Source organism: Myotis yumanensis, unplaced genomic scaffold (genome assembly GCF_028538775.1).
Source record: "Myotis yumanensis isolate MYYU_CA2020_CCGP unplaced genomic scaffold, mMyoYum1.0.hap1 SCAF_24, whole genome shotgun sequence".
Taxonomy (NCBI): Eukaryota; Metazoa; Chordata; class Mammalia; order Chiroptera; family Vespertilionidae; genus Myotis; species Myotis yumanensis.
Window position 1 is genome coordinate 4,152,427 of NW_027223775.1, and position 12,237 is coordinate 4,164,663.

Genomic DNA, 12,237 nt, shown 5'->3' on the forward strand with positions numbered 1-12,237 from the left:
ACACTTGCCTCTCTCTCATAGAGTTAAAGCTATGGGATTGGGATTAAAGCTAAAGGATTGGGATGAGTATCTCAGAAAGTCTGACTGAGGTCAAAATTCCCAGTAGTCCCGGCACTGAGTCTCCTCAGAGAGTCAAAAAGATTCCTTTCAGACTGATACATGTCAATTAAATGAAATCCATACTCCTGTGTTCACAAATAAAGTTTTATTCAAATACAAACACACACATTAGTTTTCATATTGTCTGTAACTACTGTCAAACAATAAGGAGAGACTTGGACTTTTCAATGGAGACTATAAGCCATGCACTTTCTGGATGTTACAAAAAAGTTTCCTGACCTCCAATCTAGGATCTTGGGTTCCTATTATGATATTTGCATAGCTGTTTAAGAACATTGGATAAGTCTGTTTCACAAAAGACAATCTTTTCCATGCTAATTAGCCATTCTTCAACCATTGCTGATTATATGAACATTATTGAATGACAGGGGAAGCCAAGCTTCCCGTCCACCTTGGCCAGCTGCAGAAGTAGGAACCTGTGGGTAGTAGCCCACAGCAGGCCAGAGCAAGAGGGAGGCTTGGGTTGCCCTGGGTGATGAAGGAAGCTTGGCTGCCCTGGCCAGCCACTGAAGGAGGGGCCTGTGGGCTGTGGCCACGGACCTGGCCTGAGCATGTGGGAGGCCTGGGTCGACTGGGATGGCCACAAGGGAGGGGCCTAAAGAGGGTCCTCAGCCCCTTAACCAGGCTGGCCATGCCCCCCCCCCCCGGCGGGGACCCTCACCCCATGGGGGTGTGGCTGGCCTGCAAACTGCCCCAGCCACTTGCCTAGGCCAGCACCATCCCAAGTGGAGACCCTCACCCCAATGGGGACATGGCTGGCCTGCAAACCACCAAAGGCCCCTCAGTCAGGCCACCCTGCCCCCCAAGAGCACCCCCATGATCTGGGACACACTTCAGGGCAAACCAGCTGGCCCCCACCCATGCACCAGGCCTCTATCTATACTAATAAAAGGATAATATGCTAATTAGACTTGGAGACCTTCTCGGAGACCTTCTGGACAAAGCCATGGTGATGGGGCCAAGACAGAGGCCGTTAGGGGCCAAGAGGGATGACAGTTGTGGGTGATCAGGCCAGTGGAGAGGACTGTTGGGGGCAAACAGGCTGGTGTGGGAGGCAGTTGGGGGTGAGCAGTCTGGCAGGGGCGGCAGTTGGGAGGAAGCAGGCTGACAGGGAGTGTAGTGGGGGTGATCAGGTGGTAGGGGGGTGCAGTTGGGGGCGAGCAGGCCAGCAGGCAGGTGAGCGACTAGGAGCCAGCAGACCCAGAATGCGAGAGGGGTGTCCGACTGCCTGTTTGGGCCTGATCCCAAGAGGTCCCCAATTGTAGAGGGTGCAGGCAAGGCCGAGGGACACACACCCCTGTGCACAAATTTCGTGCACCAGGCCACTAGTGTTTTCATAATGCAGTGCTCATTGATTTACTCTAAAAAGAAACCAGTATGCAGAAGCTGTTTCTTTCTGTATAGGCTCACAAAGGAACTTCAAAAAATAGGGAGGTGAGTCTAATTGAGTGTCTGTTCCCTGCAGTCCAGTCTAATACTCTGATCCTTGATACTCATTGTAACTAGTCACTGCCAACACAAGAATAAAGTGTGTGATTTGTTGATGTGCAGTGTAATATCTTTAAAGACTGATGCTGGCCTTGGTGTCTAGCCTAGCCCTAAAGAAGCAAGCCCAGCCCAGAGGGGAAGAATCTAGCCCAAGGCCTAAGCCTCTTTCTCATAGAGTCCTACCCAGTCCTGGGTCCCCATCAGGTCAAGCCATGGGCCTCTGTCTCTAAGTGTTTGAAAGATATATGTGAGTTTTATGAAATTCAGACTCCAGTGTTCACAAATAAAGTTTTATTTGAATACAGCTACATAAAATGGTTAATATATACTTAGTCTATGACCAGGGTAAAACTATGAGGAAAGACATATTATTTCAGCAGAGACCATAAGCCATTGGCTCTATGGCTGTTACAGAAAAAACTTGCAGGTCTGATCCACATTTTTAGATTCCTATTATAATCTCGGCATAGCTGGTTGAAAACTATATAGAGGTCTATTTCACTAAAAACCTTCTTTCCTATGCTAAATAGCCATTATTTTCGCATGCCTGGTTATGGTAACACCATGGAGCATCTGCAAATATGTTTTATACTTCTGTGTAAAGTTGGTGTACACTCAAATGAAAACATTCCTGTTCAGCTTCTTCTTTCTGTAAAGGCCCATGATGGAACTTGAAATGTGCGGGATAGAAATTAATTTCTATTCCCTGCAGGTTAGTCTATTGCTATAATCATTTAGGCTCATTGTAAGTTGCCACTGCCAAAACGAGAGCAAAGCTTGTGACTTGACGGTATGCACCTTGACATTATTAAACGCTGGTGTTAGCCTTGGAATCTAGCCTAGGCTTAGAGTCTAGCCTAGCCTTGGAGCCTGTGTAATGAGCCTCAGCAACAAAGAGCCAAGCCTAGGCTCTAACACCTGAGCCTCTCTCTGATAGAGTCCAAGCGAAGACCCCAGCAGCCTGAATCCTAGTTCAATCTCTCTGAAAGTCCAAACCAGGTAAAAATCCTCAGCAGTCTAGACATTTGGTGTCCTTTTCTGGACACCAAAAGGTGTCTTACAGTCTAATATATGTCAATTATATGAACTTCACAATGTAATACCCAAAAAAAGTTTTACTCAAATACAAGCACACAAATTGGTTTACATATTGTCTATGACCACTGTCAAACAATGCAGAGAGGTTTGGAGTTTCAACAGACAGCATAAAGCACTCCCTCTCTGCTGACCTCTTATCATGAATCTCAATTTAACTTTATAATATTGTCATAGTTGTTTAGTACTTTGGAAAGGTCTGTTTCACTAATAATAATAATCTTTTCCATACTAATTAGCCATTCCTGATAATGGCAACACTATGGAATGTTTGCAAATAAGTTTCTATAATTCTGCTTATATATGGTGTTTAATCACAAGATCCATGCAGCTGCTACTCACTATGTAACTCCAAGACTGAATGTACAGGTAATGGGGGAATGGAATGAGTGTTTGTTTCTTGCAGGCCACTCTTGTGCTCAGACCTTTTAGACTGGTGATTCCCAACATGGAGCAAACATCCCACAGGAGGGCAATTTGATCTTTAAGGGGGGGCAATTCCAGAATGACTTATTAACAGTGAATTTTTTGTACTTCTTATGGTTATAGGGTCCTCATATACAGACTATAAATATATATAGTGACAGGTTTATGCATTTAAGTTTTCTATTATGTTTTGAAACTTTATTTTTTCATATCACTTCATATTAATGTTATATTTTTAAACAGTTTCTCAGTGATTTCTTCCTCAATACTTCAACTATTCTTTTATTTTTTCTCTTTCATGGATGCTATGTTCTTTGGAAGCTTGTTTAGATGAAGTGAATGGCCTTTTAGGCTTCCTCCACATGAATAGGAGTTCACTTCTTTAATAATAAGAATTATGTGTCACATGGAGATAGGCATCAAGATTTTAGAGATTCTCAGGTAGGGCATGGCCAAAGAAAGTTTGGGACTCACTGCTTTAGACTCACTGTAAAGTGACAATGCTTAGGAAAGTTATATATTAGGGCCACTCAGCAGCACACTGCCTTCCTGCTTCAGAATGTAATTTCAGGTCCCAAGCCACCACCTGAGCCCTTTACCACTATGTTGACCCTCACAGAGTTCCCAAGGTGAAGCTACAAGATATTTAGAAATCAACTGGATGTCTACTCACCAAGTACCAATGGTGGCTCAGTAAATGGGACTCTAACAATAACAGGCAAACTGTCATGGTAAAGCTGGGTGAGCTGGGATACCAGCTAGAAGAGAAGGGCAAGTGGGGAATAACTGACACTACCAAAGCTGCAGAAGAACACATATTCCCATAGCCTCAGGAGGAAGAGGAGGAGGAAGAGGAGGGTCTGACCTTTCCCCTGCAAGCACATCATTCCATAGAGAAGATGGAGGAGTTATTTTATTAAGGTCTGGGAGGGTTGCTAGAGGCTCATCCCATACAATATAATCTTCCACTTTCCAAAGGACAACTATTATATGCTTCACAGCCACAGACAGCTCAAGCACTTTTTGCTGTCTCACTTCAGGAACACCTTCTGCATCCATACAGGAACCAGCAATATCTAGACCAGTTATGGCGAACCTCTGACACGCAAACTCATTTTTTGGTTGATTTTTCTAATTTAAATGGCATTTAAATATATAAAATAAATATCAAAAATATAAATCTTTGTTTTACTATGGTTTCAAAGATCAAAAAATTTCTATATGTGACACAGCACCAGAGTTAAGTTAGGGTTTTTCAAAATGCTGACACACTGAGCTCAAAAGGTTCGCCATCATGTATCTAGAAGACCCACCTGCATGGTTTGTGCTAGTTCTCTTTCTGGGAATCATGACCATGGTCAGACCAAACATATACTTCATAGCTCCCATGCAGGAGAAGGTGATTTTAGGGATGTTCTTCATGGTCCCAGTGGCCTGCCTCAGTTACTCCTGACTCTTTCACACTATCTACTGTCATTCAGATATAGTCTCTCAGACATTTTCCAAACTGGATTATTCATGGTTTGCTCCACTAATTATGGGGAGCTTTGTTCCATGGCTCTATTACTCCTCCTACTGTTCCACACAGTGATAGCTCATATACTTTTCCAACATCTCTGTCCTTGGCATTTCTTCCATTCTTGTGACACAGGGGGACCAATTTGCCACTTTTAAACACAGAAAGACAAAGGACTTTGAATTTAGCCTATTATGCCTATCATGCACTTTATTATTCCCAAGGGCTTTTAAATGCCATCACTGTGGCTAGATGGGCTGGATTTATTATGACTGTGACGTACATCATCAGAGCGGGCATCTATACTGCTCAAATCCCTGCAGACTTTTTTCCTGGAAAGTTTGACATGATTCCTAGTTGGATCAGATTTTTCTGTGGCCTGGTGGTGACAGCAGCCTTTATCCATTTCTCTGGGGTCTCCAACCCTTAGGGACTTTGCTACAGCCTTGAATGGGGATATGCTTATTGTTAGGTGACCCAGGAAAGCGGCGGCGAGGAAAGCAAAGAGAATCGAGAGAATCAGAAAGAAAAAGGAGAAGTTTATTTGCGTTCTCGGGCGAGACCCACCGGCCCAAAAGGTGGGGCCAGTGAATTTCGCGACTTCAGGGAGGGAGGGACATCTCTTTATTCAGGTGTTTGGTGAGGGCGGGGGCCTGAACTGAGGAAGTGCCCGCAGCAGGGATCATCACACATTCAACTGAGGGAGTCTCGGCCGCAGGGGGTGGGCGGCACATTCAGGAATGGGTCAGTATCTTGTGCGGGGATCTCTGTGAACTTCAAGGAGAAGCAGGTATCTGTGTCTGGCACGCTGACCCGTGAGAGATTCCAGATCTGTGAGAAATTCCAGAGGAAGTCCATTGTCTCATCCCATGTTCGCATGTGTCCGATCCCGGGCTCCCTCCGACCTAACATCCCGGCCTTTTGGTGATAAGGGTCGGCGACTCTCTGACTGCTTCCAGCTGAACAGGGACGACGAGGGGGGCGGCGGCTAAAGGCCGGGGTTAGGCAGAGTCGGGTCGGAGGGGAGCCGAGTGTAGGGATGGAGCAGGAGCTGATTCACAGTCACCCGTGACATCTCCGCGATCCGGGAGCGGATGAACTTGAGGAGGCACGGGGCTAGGAGAAAAAAGACACAGATGAGAATCAGGGGCCCTATCATGGGCAGGACCCAGGTAGCTAAGGGGCTTTGGAACCAGCTGAAAGGGGAGTTGTCCTGGAAGTGTCCTGCATGTAGTTCTTCACTCAGTTTAGTCAGGGTCTGTACATTTTGCTCCACTACTCCAGACTCATTGATGTAATAACAGCATTCCTCCTGAAGGAATATGCAGGTTTCTCCTCTTTCTGCAGTCAGAAGGTCTAAGGCGCGCCGGTTCTGCAGGGCTACTTGGGCTATTGATGTTATCTGTCGCTGTAAGGAAGCTAAAGAAGCAGTAGTGGACTCCAGGGCTAACTGGAGCTTGTCATTAAAGTATTGAGCAGTGACCAGACTGTTCCCGAGGGCCCCCCAGTGAGGCCTATTGAGGCGGCGATACTCACCCCTAACATGACAGGGAGGAAGGCAGCCTGGTGCATCTGGGGGCGGGATGGAGGGAGCAGCCAGGCGAGCTCTGACTCTCCATATAAGGTTAGTTGGGGAACTACCATGACGATGAAGCAGGGCCCGGGGTCAGAGGAGTTTATGCAGTTACTTAAGGTGCCATTGCACCAAAAGAAGGTACCTGGTCTGGCCTTGGTGAGACTGGATACGGTGTGGTTTCAGGTACAGCTCTAAATGACTTGTCCTTCAGTTACAGGATTACTGGTCTGGTAGCATATCCATGGGGGCAGGGTGGGCTCTGGAGTTTCGGGTTCCCAAAGGGGAATCCCAGCCATGGGAGGCTGACATTCACCTTTCCCTTGGGGTCTTGGAGAAGTTGTGAGTGGGACGGCAGCCAGCAAAGACCTGCTGGGTGACTTGTTTGCCGTTCTGATAGTAGGTTTCACGGACCTTGAACCTCCACACATAAGCGGGTGGGGGTTGGTGTAGGTTGCTCAGGGCCGGGAGGAGAAGGAGGAGGGGAGGTCGGTTAAGGCAGACGTTAGTGTGGCCCAATACATTACATTTATAGAAGTCATGCTGTTCCGGGGTCCTCTTGAGTCTGGAGAGGCAGTGCCAGGACAGGTCTCTGGAGAGGCGGTGCCAGGACAGGTCGTCAAGCTGGGGTCACCAAGCAGCTTGGCCGCGGTGGGGGCTGTGAGGATTACAGTGTGAAGTCCTGTCCACCTAGGCTCCAAGGCTTGTGGATGTAGGTTCTTAAGGAGGACCGAGTCACCAGGGTGAAGGGCTGGTCCTGGGAGTCCTGGTGGGTTGGCTCTGGCTTGGGCAGAAACCTGTTCTCATGTTCTCGGAGCACTTGCCTGGGTAAAGACAGATATGGGAGATACGTACCCAGGGGAGGGGGATCAGTAAGGAGACGGTGGTTGAGCAAGAAGGGTCAAAAGGGCTCAAGAAGGTGGGGCTCCTTGGTGTAGCCCGGACTTCTGGTTGGGGCCATGGGCAGGAGGTCCGGTCCAGGAGCTGCGAATTTCTAGAGAGAGTTTAGTTAGATGGTCCAATAGGTTGGAATTGAGTGGCTATGATGAGGGTTCGAGCCAGTGACAGACAAATCCAGAAGAATGTAGAGAAGGGATTGATGTTAGAGAGTAGATGGAAAGTTGTGTTGATGAGGGTGGGCATAGGAGTAGGTCCAGGGTTTGTAAATAGAGAGCGACACTAGAGGATTTCCCATCCCAGACAGTAGAATTGATGACTCCCTCATCATTCCGTATCTGTTTCACCTGAAAATATGAAAAACCTGAGAAAAATTGGAGGGTCGCTTGCCAGGTAAGAGCCTGTGAGGAATGATGAGTCATCTGGTCCTGGATGGTGTCGCCGAATCTTCTTCGGGGATGGTGGGAGGCATTCGGTGAGCCTGAGAGAGGTAGGCATTGCAGTGAAAGTGGGAGGAAATATTAGAATACGCTGCTATTCAAGGGAAAATGGAAGGAGCAGTGGAAGCCAGGGACCTGGAGGCTGGAGAAAAGGCTGGGAGGGAGGGAGCAGGTCGTGCAGCCTGTTCCCAGGTCTCTAGCCGCTTGGATTTTAAAACTGCCGCATTTTTCCTTTGGGAGGGGTGGCGGGGGGATGGGTGGAGATTAGAGCAGTTTTCAGTTCAAAGGAGGAGACAGTGTGGAGGAGATAAAGAGATAAGGCATTCACGGCGGAGACAGAGACTGAGCTAGGCGGAGACTGAGCTAGGCGACTATGGTCTGGGACAACTGGGCCCCATGACAGGACGCATGGCAGTGGAGGATCGGTGTCCCTGTAAAGGGAGGGGGCCAGGAGTGGAAGAAGCAGGGAAGCTGGAGTGGGGAGGCTGAAGGGCAGAGTGGCCGCTAGGATGGTGAGGATATCTCGTCCTAACAGGGGCATGGCATGAAGGCATGACTAAGAATGAGTGGGTTATAGGGCTATGATGGAGGCCAGGAAGGGGTCCGGTGGCCAGAGGGCAGGTGGATTTGCCGTCAATACCCATGTCCGAGATTTTGGAAGGATAAAAGGGCCCCGAAAAAGAGGGAGGGACAGAGAAGGTAGCCCCCGTGTCGATCAAGAAGGAGACTCGTGCGCCCGCTACCTTCATCTCAACCCGAGGCATGGCTAGGGTGATCGGAGTGGACGAGTCCGGGCGTCTTCAGTCTTCAGCCAATCCTAGCATGGCCAGCGGTGCATCATGGCCCGGAAGGGCGACCCCACCACGTTGAGACGTGGAAGGCTCGCCACTTTTCCAGGAGCAGTCACTCTTCCAGTGACCATTTTGACCGCACGCCGGGCAGGGCTTGGTCGGAGCCCGGGGCTGGGGGCACTGCTTTGCCCAGTGGCCTTCATTGCCGCATTTGAAGCATTGTCCAGGCGGTGTGCGTCCTTTCGTTGCACTCCCACTGCGCACGGCCCTCTTGGGACCATGCGCAGCTGCTGCCGGCCTCAGGGCTGCAACCAAGGCTTGCGTCTGCAGGTCTACCTTCTGTCTAAGGCGGGCCTCCCGTTCTGATTCTGCCTTCTCCTCACGGGCATTAAATACCTTAAATGCCATATTCACTAAATCTCGGACAGGAGTTTGAGGACCAATAAAGACCTTAAAGGTCGGGTTTAGAGAGTGGGGGCATAGATTCAGCTATGCCCTCAGTCCGCTGCTTCCCTCAGGGGTAGAATGGGCGCAGGAATGGAAGAGGCTGTTCTGGAGCTAACGTTCTCAGGATTTGGGCCCTAGGGGAGAAGGAAGCTGCTTGTTAAAAGGGTCTGAAGAGAGCTCAGCTGCAATCTCTTGCAAAGGGAACTGGCCGGGCACCTGTGAATGTAAAGTGCTGGCGGTTATGGGGGAGGAGATTCGGCAGAGCGCAGTGGAAGGTGGGCAGTTAGAACTTAGAGAGGGTACTGCGTGGGGTACAGGTTACTAAGGCAGGCCTGTAAGGGGAGGGGAGAGCGCAGGAGAGGTGGCCTGGGTGGGCGTGGGAGAGGCACTGGGATTCTTTGATGCACACAGTGGGGTTGGCGGAGAAAGACACCAGGTGCTTTTCAATTGCGGTTTAAAGTCGCAACCTCCCAGGGGCAGGGCAGAACGAAGGCTCAGGGACAGAAGGAAGGTGGAGCCTGTGGACGCCTGTGTGCCTACTGGGGAGGGAGGCAGGAGCGGGACGGCAGGGGACTTGAGTTTCCGGCTCCCGCAGCGGCTACGGCGTTAGCGGCGGCGGTGGGGGCAGAGCAGGCAGACGGACAGACCGCGCGGCGGTGGAACGGGGAATGGGGTACAGTGCGCGCGGCGGCGGCGGCGGTGGCGGCGGCGTGCAGGGGCACGGGGTTGTAAAAGGCGGTTTGAGTTTCTGGCTGCCGCGGGGCGGGCGGAAGAGGGGAGGCGGGATCAGGAGGCAGTGGAGAAGGCGTGGCTGGAGGAGAGTCCAGCAGGGAGGGAGGAGGGGAGAGTGCGGAGAGTGAGGATGCTGGGGCAGACGGCGCTGGGGCGGACGGCGCTGGGGCGGACGGCGCTGGGGCGGAGAGGAAAGATTCTCGGGCGGTTCAGATAAGGCGGAAAACGAAGAGATCTCAGTAGGGAAAGTAGGTTTCTCACGGGCCAGGAGAACCTGGGCCGTGGGGCAGGAAGAACAGAGGGAGGGACGAGAACGCAAACAAAGGAAGGCTTGAAACGTAGGGGATCTCGAGCCACTTCCCGGTTTGTTGGCAGAAATTACTGAGGTCGGCGAGGACGGTAAAATCAAATGTCCCGTTTTTAGGCCATCTAGAAGCATTATCCAATTCATACTGGGGCCATGTCACGTTACAGAAATAAATGAGACGTTTCGGACGCAGGTCCTGCGACAGGCCCAGTTCAGCCAGATTGGTGAGCAGACACCCTAGAGGTGTGGTCGGGTCAGGTTTGGAATTTTGATTGCCCATGGTTCGTTCCCCGTGGCCAGTAGCGGGGCCAAAAAGCTAGCGTCCTAGCGATTTGACTCGCGCCACGGACAGACGGAGTAGACCAAAGGAGTTAGGGACGTCTCCACTATCTCCTGAGGTCCAAGGAACCTTCCTGGAAGGGCCCGGATAGGACAGTCTCCAACGCGGCCGCGTTTTACGGATAGAGACGCCGGCAGGTGTGTGGCCACGGGGGAGCTGCACGGGGCGGGGCAGGACTCACCGCTGATGTTGCCACCGGGAAGAGGCTGCCGAGTTGAAGAAACGAGGTCCCGACGGGTCCTGGGCCACAAGGAGGGAGAGGCGGGCACCTCAAGCCGTGAAGGGACGGCAAGACTAGGTGCTCACGCCACCCGGGTTTCAAGGCACCAAATGTTAGGTGACCCAGGAAAGCGGCGGCGAGGAAAGCAAAGAGAATCGAGAGAATCAGAAAGAAAAAGGAGAAGTTTATTTGCGTTCTAGGGCGAGACCCACCGGCCCAAAAGGTGGGGCCAGTGAATTTCGCGACTTCAGGGAGGGAGGGACATCTCTTTATTCAGGTGTTTGGTGAGGGCGGGGGCCTGAACTGAGGAAGTGCCCGCAGCAGGGATCATCACACATTCAACTGAGGGAGTCTCGGCCGCAGGGGGTGGGTGGCACATTCAGGAATGGGTCAGTATCTTGTGCGGGGATCTCTGTGAACTTCAAGGAGAAGCAGGTATCTGTGTCTGGCACGCTGACCCGTGAGAGATTCCAGATCTGTGAGAAATTCCAGAGGAAGTCCATTGTCTCATCCCATGTTCGCATGTGTCCGATCCCGGGCTCCCTCCGACCTAACACTTATAACTCCCTTCGCTGAGCCTCCCAAGTGAGGCTGGAAGGTAAACTTCCCAAGCACTTTCCAAACAACTTCTTTACTGGAGTGAGAAGACATGTCTGATTTGTCGGTATCTAGAAGAAACCACTGGACAATTCAGCACCAGCCAGGCTTCAGACCAGATTCCCACCTCAAGGCAGGCAAATATAATTTCTGTGATCCTTACCAAGGAAGAGTATGGCTCTCTAGGCCATGCCCCTCTTCAACAGTCCGTCCTCAGTAAGGCAACTGTATCCCCTTGGCATGGAGTACTTTAAAGCTCATGTTGAGATATTACACCTCCTCCAACAATTTTGGTAACAATTATGAACTGGTACTCTTCAGAAACTGTGATTATGGAAGAAAATGTCTTTTTATTATCCTCATCACTACTTTGTAACCTGACTTAGAAGAGGCCATCCATTTCTGAAAAGTAACACACTTTCCAGTAAATATTGTAAACCAGTCCTGTCTTTCTGGGGCATGGATCTGCTGACAGCAGAAAGAACAGAATCACCATCTTTGAGGTAGTCAGAAAATTATGGAAGTATGCCCAAGCTTCAGAAAACTTTAATTTTCTTTTGGCAGAGGAAATAGGAAAATGGTTAAACCTACACCTGGGATGATCTCATGGCATACTAATGTATGCAAATCCAGCATATCAGCCCTAAAATATAACTTTCCTCTTGGGAAATGAGGATCCAGATGCCTCTTCAATGGTCCTTTGCATTTGAACTCAGTTGGACCATAACATTTAGCTCCTCCCCAATGTGATCATTATTCTTTTATTCAGCAAATATGTATCAAGTGGCCCTCCTAGTTTGGCTCAATGAATAAAGTGTCAGCCTGTGGACTAAAGGGACTTGGTTTGATTCTGGTCAAGGGCATGTTCCTCAATCACAGGCTCAGACCCTGGCTGCATTTGAGACGTTAGTCAGAGGCAGTTGATTGGTGTGTCTCTCACATAAATGCTTCTCTCTCCCTCTCCCTTTAATTCTCTCTAAAAAATCAATGGAAAAGTTCCTTGGGTGATGGTTAACAATATATCTATAGATCAAGTGAGTATGCTTTCCCAGGCTATGTACCAGGCACTGTTGTTACCAGGAAATAGAGCAGTCTGGTTCCTGCCCTCCTGAAGCTTACAGTGTACCTGAGAGGATGGGTAGTTGCACACATGTGAGCATCACTGTAGACATTGGTAGGAGGTGCTCAGTTTCCTTGGATGTTATGGGCAGCACAATGAGCCAGACCTGAAAGGTGAGGAGGAATTAA

The 12,237-nt window shown here is 49.8% G+C and overlaps 1 long non-coding RNA gene and 1 pseudogene across 1 annotated transcript in view; both read left to right on the plus strand.

The window, feature by feature from the left end:
* LOC139000667 (adiponectin receptor protein 1 pseudogene) overlaps positions 1-5,075 on the plus strand; it is a 63,228-nt pseudogene extending 58,153 nt beyond the window's left edge.
* Positions 5,076-9,307: 4,232 nt separating this feature from the next.
* LOC139000539 (uncharacterized) overlaps positions 9,308-12,237 on the plus strand; it is a 70,713-nt gene continuing 67,783 nt past the window's right edge. The window contains exon 1 of the long non-coding RNA XR_011469632.1: positions 9,308-9,466. This is a non-coding gene — a long non-coding RNA (uncharacterized lncRNA). The remainder of the gene's footprint in view (positions 9,467-12,237) is intronic.